We start from the raw sequence: 12,721 nt of genomic DNA on the forward strand, positions 1-12,721 counted from the left end.
ACTCCAGCCTAGGCAACAGAGCAAGACTCCGTCAAAAAAAAAGAGCTGGGTGTGGTGGTGCGCACCTGTAGTCCCAGTTACTCAGGAGGCTGAGGCAAGAGAATCGCTTGAACCAGGAAGGTGGAGGTTGCAGTGAACTGAGATTGCATCACTGCACTCCAGCCTGGGCGACAGAGCAAGACTTGGTCTAAAAAAAAAGAGTTTATGTGATTTAAGCCTGGGCGCAGCGGCTAATGCCTGTAATATCAACACTTGAAGAGGCGGAGGTGGGAGGATGACTCGAGGCCGGGAATTCAAGACCAGCCTGGGCAACATAGCAAGAACTCTCTATAAATAAATTAATAATAAAAATTAAAAATTAAAAAAAATATCAGCTGGGCCTGGTGGCACATGCCTGTAGTGCTAGCTACTGGGGAGGTTGAGATGGGAGGATTCTTTAAGTCCAGGAGTTTGATGCCACAGTGAACCCCATCTTGCCATTCACTCCTGCCTAGGCAACAGAGGGAAACCCTATAAAAAAAAAAAAAAAACCCTATAAAAAAAAAGACGGGCTGGGTGAGGTGGCTCACACCTGTAATCCCAGTACTTTGGGCAAGCCAAGGCAGGAGGATCACTTGAGGTCAGAAGTTCAAGACCAGCCTGGACAACACGGCGAGACCCTATCTCTACAAAATTTTTTTTTAAAAGCCAGGGCTGGGGCAGTGGCTCACGCCTGTAATCTCAACACTTTGGGAGGCCGAGGAGGACGGATCACCTGAGGTCAGGAGTTTGAGACCACTCTGGCCAACATGGTGAAATCATCTCTGTTAAAAATACAAAAATTAGCCAGGTGTGGTGGAGGGTGCCTGTAATCCCAGCTACTCAAGAGACTGAGGCAGGAGAATTGCTTGAACCCAGGAGGTGTAGGTTGCAGTGAACTGAGATTGTGCCACTGCACTCCTGCCTGGGTGAAATTCTTTCTCAAAAAAAAAAAAAAAGCTGGTGTGGGTGTCATGTGCCTGTAGTCCCAGCTACTGGGGAGGTTGAGGTGGGAGGATTGCTTGAGCCTGGGAGGTCAAGGTTGCATGATGACGCCACTGCACTCCAGGGTGACAGTCAGACCCTGTCTCAAATAATTAGAAGGAAAAGAAGGCTGGGCGCAGTGGCTCACACCTGTAATCCTAGCACTTTGGGAGGCCAAGGTGGGTGGATCACGAGGTCAGGAGTTCAAGACCAACCTGGCGAATATGGTGAAACCCTGTCTCTACTAAAAATACAAAAAGTAGCTGGGCGTGGTGGCGTGCACCTGTAGTCCAGCTACTCAGGAGGCTGAGGCAGGAGAATCGTTTGAACCTGGAAGGCGGAGGTTGCAGTGAGCTGAGATTGCACCACTGCACTCCTACCTGGGCGGCTGGGCGAGACTCTGTCTCAAAAAAAAAAAAGAAGAAGGAAAAGAAAAAAAAAAAAACAAAAAAGCCACGCAGGTTCCTGGCAGTCAGCATTCAGTAGGCAGTAGTTATTATTACAGTGACTATACCTCTAATTGGGCATATCCTCCACCACTGAAATACAGAGCTTTAGGATCATTAAATAATAAACGATTAGTGTGCACTTGCTTTGTGCTAGGCAAAGCATGGAAAGAACATGACCTAGGCTCAGGCTTTCAGAGCTACATTTAGTTGAGGGTACCCAAATGGGAATAAACACCGCCAGTCACGTGCTTGCTTCCTTGCTGCTGTATCCACATGCCGAGGACACAGAGGTGCGGTGGGTAGGTGAGCTACTGCCATCCCAAGGGTGTGCTTTGTAGGAATTAGAAAAAGGAACCCCTTACTTCAAGCAGATGGAGCCTTCCACAAAAGCACTATTTGTAGCACCTTTGTGTTCCTTTCAGCCTGCTCAGTGGCCCTGCAAATGTGACCTCTTCCTGGGGAGCTCATAGTCCGCTGGGGAAGACAGACCATAATGAGACAGTCACCCCTCAAGTCCCCAGTGTTGTGATGGGAAAGCACATGAGGTTATGGGAAGCTGCCAGTCAGCTAAGGGAGATCCGAGAGGCCTTCCTGCATGAGAAGGTGATAGTCCAGCTGATAGACAAAGTGAGGAAGCGTTATGCAGATGCTCCTGAGCCCCAGCATTTGCATATCTGGGATGTCAGCAGGAGACAACTGCAATGTCACCCTGCAAAAAACATTAAAGTCTGGCCTAGCACATGGCTCACATCAATAATTCCAGCACTTTGGGAGGCCAAGGTGGAAGGATGACTTGAACTCAGGATTTTGAGACCAGACTGGGCAATATAGCAAGATCCCATCTCTAGAAAATATTTTAAAGGGCCGGGCGTGATGGCTCACACCTGTAATCCCAGCACTTTGGGAGGCCGAGGCAGGTGGATCACCAGATCAACTGAGATCAGGAGTTCAAGACCAGCCTGGCCAACGTAGTGAAACCCTGTCTCTACTAAAAATACAAAAATTAGACGGGCATGGTGGCTGAGATCGCGCCATTGCACTCCAGCTTGGGTGATAAGAGCAAAACTCCGTCTTAAAAAAAAAAAATATATATATATACATATTTTAAGGAAATAATTAGGCATGATGGCACGTGTGTAGTCCCAGCTACTGGCTACTGGGGAGGCTGAGGCAGGAGAATCACTTGAGCCTGGGAGGTTGAGGCTGCAGTGAGCAGAGACGCTGCCACTGCACTTCAGCCTAAGTGACAAAGCTGTCTCAAAAAAATAAAATAAAGGCTTGTCTTCAAAAAGAAAAAAATTAATAAAAGTTTAAAGTCTGATAATATAGAAAATGTTGCTGAGCATGTGGGAAAATAACGCTCATCCAGTGCTGGTGGGTGTGTAAACTGGTATGACTACTTGGGAACTCAATTTGGCAATATCCACCAAAAGTGAATATTTGAAAACACCCTATGAGCCAGTGATTCACTCCCACGGACATACCCTGGGAGTCCTGCACACGAGAAAGCAGATGTGGGCAAGAATGTGACAGCCATTTCTCTAAGAACAACAAATTGAAAACTAGGCCAGTCGCAAGCGGCTCATGCCTGTAACTGCAGCATTTTGGGAGGCCGAGATAAGAGGATCAGTCAAGGCCAGGAGTTCAAGACCAGCCAGGTCAACATAGCGATACCCCATGTCTATTTTAATAATAATAATAATAATAAATTGAAAACTGGCCGGGCGCGGTGGCTCAAGCCTGTAATCCCAGCACTTTGGGAGGCCGAGACGGGCGGATCACGAGGTCAGGAGATCGAGACCATTCTGGCTAACACGGTGAAATCCTGTCTCTACTAAAAAATACAAAAAACTAGCCGGGCGAGGTGGCGGGCGCCTGTAGTCCCAGCTACACGGGAGGCTGAGGCAGGAGAACGGTGTAAACCTGGGAGGCGGAGCTTGCAGTGAGCTGAGATCCGGCCACTGCACTCCAGCCCGGGCGACAGAGCATGACTCCGTCTCAAAAAAAAAAAAAAAAAAAAAAAAAAAATTGAAAACTACTTACTTGTCCAATGACAAGAAAACAGGGAAATGAAATGGCGATGGAATCGTACCCAGTATTGAACAGGAATGAGCTACATCTGTGTGTATTCTGCTAGATACCTGCATAACAAAATGTTGCTTAGGGAAAATGCAGAATTATTTTTAGAAGTATAAATTTTAAAAAACACACAATGGTAATATATTTACATGTAGTAAAAGTATCAAAAAACATAACCTGGAAGAAAACATACCCAAGTCATTATGTTAATATTAATTGGGGAATTGCATGGTGGGTGGGGTGGCAAATAGTCTTAGAGAAAAGGGAAGACGGCTCTGGTTAAAAGAAGGCTAGTAGCTTGGTTTGCTGGCTCATACCTGTAATCCCAGCACTTTGGGAGGCCAAGGCGGGAGGATTGCTTGAGCCCAGGAGCTCCAGGCCAGCCTGGGCAAAATAGTGAGACCTGCCTCTCCAAAACAAAACTTAGCCGCTCCTGGTGATGGGCACCTCTAGTCCCAGCTACTGTGGAGGCTGCAGTGAGCAGATCCCTTGAGCCCTGGAGTTCAAGGCTTCAGTGAGCTGTGATCACGCCACCGCACCACTCGCCTGTAATCCCGGCATTTTGGGAGGCCAAGGTGGGCAGATCATGAGGTCAGGAGATGGAAACCATCCTGGACAACATGGTGAAACCCCGTCTCTACTAAAAATACAAAAATTAGCTGGGTGTGGTGGCATGAGCCTGTAGTCCCAGCTACTGGGGAGGACTACAGGGCAGGAGAATCCTCTGAACCTGGGAGACGGAGGTTGCAGTGAGCCGAGATTGCACCATTGCACTCCAGCCTGGGGACAGAGCGAGACTCTGTCTCAAAACAAAACAAAACAAAACAAAACAAAACAAAACAAAACAAAAAACACAAAAAGACAGGAGCACTCTCTGTAAAGGTTTGTTCTTTGGCGAAAGAGAAATAGGCACAAATACAGCTGACAGTTGTCAGTCTTGAGTGGTGGGAATGTGATACTAGGAACATAAATCGCTATATTTCTCGGTAATTTTTATATTTCACAAAATCAAGAGTTAAGCAGGCAATGAGGAAAAGGGGTGTTCCAGGGTGAAGGGCCACCGCAGTTGGGAGTTTTTATTTTCACACGTCCTCCTAGCATTTTATTTTATCAGACTTTAGCGTTTTTTGCAGGGTGAGATGACAGTTGTCTGCTGCACTTTGGAGGTTTGGGGTTCAGGATGGAGAGGACGCCTCAGTGAGCCCGAAGTAGTCGGTGCGGGGGAAGAGCCGGTGTGGGGCTGCGGCCAGGGGGACACGCGGGCCCTTCTGGGGAGAGGCAGGAGGGGCGGCGGCCGCCCTTGGACCCAGCAGCCCCGGGAGGCGACTTTGGGTACAGCCGCGCGGGGAGAGGCCATTCACCCCGACTTTGTTCGGTGGCGCACCCGCCTGAAAGGCGTTCCTGGGCGCCGTGCCCCGCCCTTTGGGACGCCTGGGGGCTGGACCCGCCGCGCCTGGCAGCCGCTCGCGGCAGATGGGCCGCCCTGGCTTCCCGCACTCGGCCCGTGGGAACTGGGCCCGGCGGGCGGGGGCCAGGGCGCCGGGAACCGCCCCAGGGGAGCCGCGCGCAGATGGGGCGGGAGCCGAGGAGGCGGCAGATGGGTGCGAGGCCGGCCTGCGGCCGCGCGACAAAGCCAAAGGGCAGATGTTCTCGGCCAGATGTTCCAGGAGCGGGGGAAGCCTGGGAAAAACCAGCTTGCCTTCCCTCCGCCCTTCCCCAGCGGCAGCTCTGGGCGGGTGGGTGGAAAGTGCGGCTGGCTTGGCCGCCCCCCGGGGCCACTAGGAAGGTGGGAGCTGAGGTCAGGGTCTAAGGACTTCTCAGGTGAAGCTTGTACCTCTAGCCTCCTCCACCACACCAGCTGTCCCACCTTCTTGCTGGAGAGTACTAAAAATGACATCTCAGGAATCTGGTCTGAACGCCCCTCCCCCATGTGACCGCCTTCCCCCCACCCCTCTTCTTCTGCACCCCGCTGTCTGCCACAACACCATCAGCATAGTGGCAGCAGTGCTCGCTGATATTTATAAAGCTCTTACCGGGCTTTAAAGCATTATCTTATTTAATTCTTACACCCACTCTGTGCTGAAGGTCGCCTCTATTCTGATTCAAGCAGCCGAGACAGAATGAAAACGTTAAAATAATAATAATAATAAAAATAAAAATCCCCCGGGCGCGGTGGCTCATGCCTGTAGTCCCAGCACTTTGGAAGGCCGAGGCGGGCGGATCACGAGCTCAGCAGTTCGACACCAGCCTGGCCAACATGGTAAAACCCCGTCACTAGTAAAAATACAAAAAAATAGCTGGGCGTAGGCCGGCGCAGTGACTCACGCCTGTAATCCCAGCACTTTGGGAGGCCAAGGCGGGCAGATCACGAGGTCAGGAGATCGACACCATCCTGGCTAACACGGTAAAACCCCGCCTCTACTAAAAATACAAAAAATTAGCCGGGCGTTTTGGTGGTGGGCGCCTGTAGTCCGAGCTACTCGGGAGGCTGAGGCAGGAGAATGGCGTGAACCCGGGAGGCGGAGGTTGCAGTGAGCCGAGATCGCGCCACTGCGCTCCAGCCTGGGCGACCGAGCGAGACTCCGTCTCACAACAGCAACAACAACATAGCTGGGCGTGGTGGCGGGCACCTGTAATCCCAGCTACTCAGGAGGCTGAGGCAGAATAATCCTTTGAACCCGGAGGCTGAGGTTGCAGTGAGCCTAGATCTCGCCATTGCACTCCAGCCTGGGTGACAGGGCGAGACTCCATCTCAAAAAGAAAAATCCCTTTCAGGTGACGGACTGTGAACAGGGAGCTCTTGAGTGATAAGGAACTTGTCCACGGTGGCAGCGAGTACCAGGCAGAACTGGGGTTGGAGTCCAGGATTCTAGAAGCTGTGGAGCATCTCTTGCTTGCCAGGCTGTGGGCTAGCGCTGGCATATTACAGTAAGCAGAATATTGTTGCACTAATCTGACTGGTATGAACCCAAAAGCAGCTGAAACAGGTCTCTATCAATTTAGAAAGTTTATTTTGGCCCCGCACAGTGGCACATCTGTAATAGTAGCACGTTACGAGGCCAAGGTGGATGGATTGCTTGGGCCCAGGAATTCGAGACCAGCCTGGGCAACACAGCAAGACCCTATCTCTACATTAAAAAAAACAAACAAACGCCTAGGCTCAGTGGCTCAGGCCTGTAATCCCAGCACTTTGGGAGACCGAGGCGGGCAGATCACCTGGCATCAGGAGTTTGACACCAGCCTGGCCAACATGGTGAAACCCCATCTGTACTACAAATACAAACAGCTGGGCATGGTGGTTCGCGCCTGTCATCCCACCAACTCGGGAATCTGGGGCAGGAGAATCATTTGAACCCGGGAAGCGGAGGTTGCAGTAAGCCAAGATTGCACGACTGCACTCCAGCCTGGGCGACACATCAAGACTCCGTCTCAAGGAAAAAAAAAAGAAAGAAAGAAAGAAAAAAGAACTTTTATTTTGCCAAGGTTAAGGACATGCCCATGACGCAGCCTCAGGAGTGTGCCCAAGGTTGTAGAAGGGAATGTCTGGGTTACAATAAGTGGTTGTGGCGACCAAGGTTTTATCATGCAGATGAAACCTCCAGGTGGCAGGTTTAAGTGAGAATAGATTGTAAATGTTTCTTATCAGACTTAAGGTCTGTGTTGATGTTAATGCTAGTCAGCTTTTCCTGAATTCCAAAAGGAAGGAGGGTGTCATGAGACAAGTTCGACGCTCCCCTAACACCTGCTTCCATCATGGCCTGAACTCATTTTTCAGCTTCATTTTGGAATGCTCTTGGCAGAGAGGAGGGGTCCATTCAGATGGCTGGGGACCCTTAGAATTTTATTTTTGGTTTTACTCTTGTATATAGTGAACAGAATCGACAGAAGTCTGTCTTGTGCGGTTTTTATTCTGGGGGACACAACACAGTAAGTGCAATATCTATGATCTCATCTGGTGATAAAAACTTAGGCGCCGGGAGCGGTGGCTCACACATGTAATCCCAGCACTTTGGGAGGCCGAGGCGGGCGGATCCCCTGAGGTTGGGAGATCAAGACCAGCCTGGCCAACATGGTGAAACCCTGTCTCTACTAAAATACAAAAATTAGCCGGGCGTGGTGGCAGGCGCCTGTAATCCCAGCTACTCAAGGGCTGAGGCAGGAGAATCGCTTGAACCTAGGAGGCAGAGGTGGAAGTGAGCCGAGATCATACCACTGCACTCCAGCCTGGGCATCAGAGCCAGACTCCGTCGCAAAAAAAAAAAAAAAAAAAAAAAAAAAAGCTACCTCTCCCATCCAGAAATGGGAGTCGAGGCTTCTGACTTCCCGGGCTCAATTTATCCTCCCGCCTCAGCCTCTTGAGGAACTGGGACTACAGACGTGCACTATCACACTTGGCTAATTTTTTTTTTTTTTTTTTTTGAGATGATGTCTTGCTCTGTGCCCAGGCTGGAGTACAGTAACACAATCTCAGCTCACTGCAACCTCCGCCTCCTGGGTTCAACCGATTCTCTTGCTTCAGCCTCCCAAGTAGCTGGGATTAAAGGCGTGCCCCACAACGTCCAGCTAATTTTGTATTTTTAGTAGAGACGGGGTTTCACCATTTTAGCCAGGCTAGTCTCAAACTCCTGACCTCAAGTGATCCACCCACCTCAGCCTCGCAAAGTGCTAGGATTATAGGTGTGAACCACTGTGCCTGGCCAATTTTTGTATTTTTTTGTAGAGATGGGGTTTCACTATGTTGCCCAGGCTGGTCTTGGACTACTGGCCTCCTTCCTTGGCCTCCCAAAGCATTGGGATTATAGGTGTGAGCCACCACACCTAGCCTGGAGTTTTCCCTTCTCCTGTGACCACCTATTACTGTTCATGTCTCATCACCACCAGTGCTTTTTGTTCTTTTTAACTGACCCTGTATGGACCACTTGTGTCTGAAGCTGGGCATGGTGGCATGCTCCTGTAGTTCCAGCTACTTTGGAGGCTGAGGCCAAGGATCACTTGAGCCTAGGAGTTCTAGGCCAGCCTAGACCCAGTGTCTTAAAAAAAAAAAAAAAAAAAAAATATATATATGTATTTGCTTGTATCTCACTAGGTAACTGATGACTGTGGCTGCCTCCAATGGGGAAGAAGGGAGACATCTGTCCTTTCTGAATGTTGTAACAGGAACATATATTACCTATTCAAAAATGAAATGAAATTAAAATATAAAGGGGAGAGGTGTGGATTCAGAAAAGATTAAGAAGAAGCTCTGGGCTGGGCGTGGTGGCTCAAGCCTGTAATCCCAGCACTTTGGGAGGCCAAGACGGGCGGATCACGAGGTCAGGAGATGGAGACCATCCTGGCTAACACGGTGAAACCCCGTCTCTACTAAAAATACAAAAAAAAATTAGCCGGGTGTGGTGGCGGGCACCTGTAGTCCCAGCTACTCGGGAGGCTGAGGCAGGAGAATGGTGTGAACCCGGGAGACGGAGCTTGCAGTGAGCTGAGATCCGGCCACCGCACTCCAGCCTGGGTGGCAGACCAAGACTCCATCTCAAAAAAAAAAAATATATATATATATATATATATAAAAAGAAAAAGCTCTATAGCCCTGGGGTTTTTACCCACTCTGAGATTGTGTGGTTTGGAGACATCTGTGAACAAGTGGGTTAAACTCACCTGGACCCATGATTGATTAGGTCTAATAGTTGCTCAGTCATAGCCACCTGGAAGTGGGATGGGAGTGCAGTGGGGGAGGGGTGTGGGAAGTGGGGACCTTGGAGGTAGTGAATGCCTTATCATTGTGCTGGGTGCTCAGAAACAGGAGCATTTCTTTTCTTTTTTTTTGAGACAGAGCCTCACTCTGTTGCCTAGGCTGGAGTGCAGTGGCGCGATCTTGGCTCACTGCAAGCTCCACCTCCCAGGTTCATGCCATTCTCCTGCCTCAGCTTCCTGAGTAGCTCGGACTACAGATGCCCGCCACCATGCCTGGATAATTTTTTGTATTTTTAGTAGAGATGGGGTTTCTCCATTTTGGTCAGTCTGGTCTCGAACTTCTGACCTCAGGTGATCTGCCCACCTTGGCCTCCCAAAGTGCTGGGATTACAGGCATGAACCACTGCGCCTGGCCCCCTTTTTTCTTTTCTTTTTTTTTTTTTGGAGACGGAGTCTCATTCTGTCGCCCAGGCTGGAGTGCAGGGGCTGGATCTCAGCTCACTGCAAGCTCCGCCTCCCAGGTTTACACCATTCTCCTGCCTCAGCCTCCTGAGTAGCTGGGACTACAGGCGCCCGCCACCTCGCCTGGCTAGTTTTTTGTATTTTTTAGTAGAGACAGGGTTTCACCGTGTTAGCCAGGATGGTCTCGATCTCCTGACCTCATGATCCACCCATCTCGGCCTCCCAAAGTGCTGGGATTACAGGTTTAAGCCACCGCGCCCGGCCCCCCTTTCTTTCTTTAACAGCTTTATTGAGAGATGATTCACATACCATAAAATTCACCCATTTAAATTGTACAACTTGGATGGGTGTGGTGGCTCACACCTGTAATCCCAGCACTTTGGGAGGCCAAGGTGGGCAGATCACTTACGGCTAAGAGTTTGAGACCAGCCTGACTTACTTGGCAAAACCCTGTCGCTACTAAAAATACAAAAATTAGCCAGGAGTGGTGGTGTATGCCTATAATCCCAGCTACTCAGGAGGCTGAGGCAGGAGAATCACTTGAACCTCGGAGGCAGAGGTTGCAGTGAGCCGAGATTGCACCACTGCACTCCAGCCTGGGAGACAGAGCGAGACCCTGTCTCAAAAAAAAAAAAAAAAGTGATAATACTGATTTTCTGTTCCTTGCTATAATTATCCTTACCTCCCAGAGGCCTGCTGTGATTGCTCCCAGCCACCCCAGTCTCTGTCACTTCTCACAAGGTGGAATAGTGTATCTATTGGGAGAGTCATTTATTTCACCAATATTTGAGTTCCTGGTGGGTACAAATCAAATAGAAATTATAATTCCAGCTAGGCATGCTGGTTTACACCTGTAAACCTCATTCTCCTGGGTTCAAGCGATTCTCCTGCCTCAGCCTCCTGAGTAACTGGGATTACAGGTACCTACCATCACACCTAGCTAATTTTTGTATTTTCAGTAGAGATGGAGTTACATCATGTTGCCCAGGCTGGTCTCGAACTCCCGACCTCAAGAGATCTGCCCGCCTTGGCCTCCCAAAGTGCTGGGTTAGTACAGGCATGAGCCTCCCAGGGTGCTGGGATTACAGGCGTGAGCCACTCTGCCTGGCCTTTCCCTCTTTATTCTGGCAATCCAGTTCCCCAGCGTGTCCTTACTACCATTCCCATTATAATCCTCCCAATCACCCTGTTTGAGGATGAGGAAACAGGGTGCTGAGGATGGATTAGGAGTCCGAGGACATGGGTGCCCTCTCTGACTTACTCTTGCGACCAGGGCGCAAATGGGGCTGGGGGCTGGGAGGAGGCGAGCTGGTCTTCCCCTCCATCCGCCTCTCTCCCTTCCCTGGGAAAATCCAACAGGTGGTGGGGCCGCGGCGCTGTGGGCCATTGTGCGGGCCCTGGGAGGGTCGGAGGGCCCAGTGTGTGTCTGGGAGAAGATGGATGCCTTCATTACCATGTGAATCCTGGGAAACCGCTGCCTAGGCTGGGTGGTGGGTGGGCGTGGGCTGCGGGTCGGGGGGCTTGGTGTTCTCAGGCCCAGACCACACAGCGGCTGGGAAGGGGGGGCGGTCTGGTGGAATCCCGAGAGACCCATTAAAAAACAACAACGACAACACCCAAAAACCAGAACAGATCATGGACTTCTCCTCTTCTTTAATGTCTTATTTTAGGACATTTCTATCCTGTGGGGCTTAAGAGAGACACAGACTGGGAAAAAAAATTTATTTTATTTTTTATTGAAAGCGTCACGAATTTGTGTGTCATTCTTGCTCTGGGGCAATGCCAATCTCTGTCTAGTTCCAATTTTAGTATATGTGCTGCCAAAGAGAGCACCGAAACCAATTTTATTAAGGAAGTAAAAACTCTCGTGGTTTTTCTTTTTCTTTTGGCTTTCCCTGTTGCAACTTCCCCAGATCGTGCTGCCCGTTTGGGCCTGAACAGAAAAATCTGAGCCTTTGACAGCATGCGCACAATCAGCAGCTCTGTGGAGGCATTCCCAGGAGCACTTTCCCCCAGTGGCTTCACTCTGGATGATTAGCAAATAGCTGCTGAGCAAATTGGAAGAAGCAGGTTTTAGGCTTGAAAACAAAGCTGTCGTCAATTTGGCCAGAGCAGAGAAGACCGGCTGGTGTTTTGGAAGGGGGTAGGTAGCAGAGAGAAGAATAATCAGAATAATAACAAGGACCACTGACTAATTTATCCCCATTTTACAGATGAGGAAACAGCCTTTGAATCAGTTGGCCAAATCACACAGGGAGAGAATGGCACAGAATTCCAAACCCTGTTTCTCTAATTGCAGAGTCTGTGCTCTTTCTGGGGTTTCTCCATGAGGCCAGAAGAGAGGAAGTCACAGAGAGGCCGCTGCAGAAACATACTGTGCGGGGTCTCATGCCTGTAATCCCAGCACTCTGGGAGGCCGAGGAAGGAGGATTGCTTGAGGTTAGGAGTTTGAGATCAGCCTGGGCAATATAATGAGACCCTGTCTCTACAAAAATATTAAAAAATTGGCCGGGCGCGGTCGCTCAAGCCTGTAATCCCAGCACTTTGGGAGGCCGAGACGGGCGGATCACGAGGTCAGGAGATCAAGACCATGCTGGTTAACACGGTGAAACCCCGTCTCTACTAAAAAAATACAAAAATTAGCTGGGCATGGTGGCAGACGCCTATAGTCCCAGCTACTTGGGAGGCTGAGGCAGGAGAATGGCGTGAACCCGGGAGGCGGAGCTTGCAGTGAGCTGAGATCCGGCCACTGCACTCCAGCCTGGGTGACAGCGCGAGACTCCGTCTCAAAAAAAAAAAAAAAAAAAAAAAAAAAAAAAATTAAAAAATTAGCCTGGCCGGACGCGGTGGCTCATACCTGTAAGCCCAGCACTTTGGGAGGCCGAGGCGGGTGGATCACGAGGTCAGGAGATCGAGACCTTCCTGGCTAACACGGTGAAACCCCATCTGTATGAAAAATACAAAAAATTAGCTGGGCGTCCTGACGGGCGCCTGTAGTCCTAGCTACTTGGGAGGCTGAGGCAGGAGAATGGCCTGAACCT

General features: G+C 50.1%; 1 non-coding gene across 1 annotated transcript; it reads right to left on the bottom strand.

Moving 5' to 3' along the window:
- Window positions 1-11,409: 11,409 nt before the first annotated feature.
- Window positions 11,410-11,513, bottom strand: LOC112429283 (U6 spliceosomal RNA). The gene has a single exon (XR_003021475.1). It is a non-coding gene; the product is annotated as a U6 spliceosomal RNA (small nuclear RNA).
- Window positions 11,514-12,721: the final 1,208 nt, after the last annotated feature.

Source organism: Macaca nemestrina, chromosome 15, assembly GCF_043159975.1.
Source record: "Macaca nemestrina isolate mMacNem1 chromosome 15, mMacNem.hap1, whole genome shotgun sequence".
NCBI classification, from domain to species: Eukaryota; Metazoa; Chordata; class Mammalia; order Primates; family Cercopithecidae; genus Macaca; species Macaca nemestrina.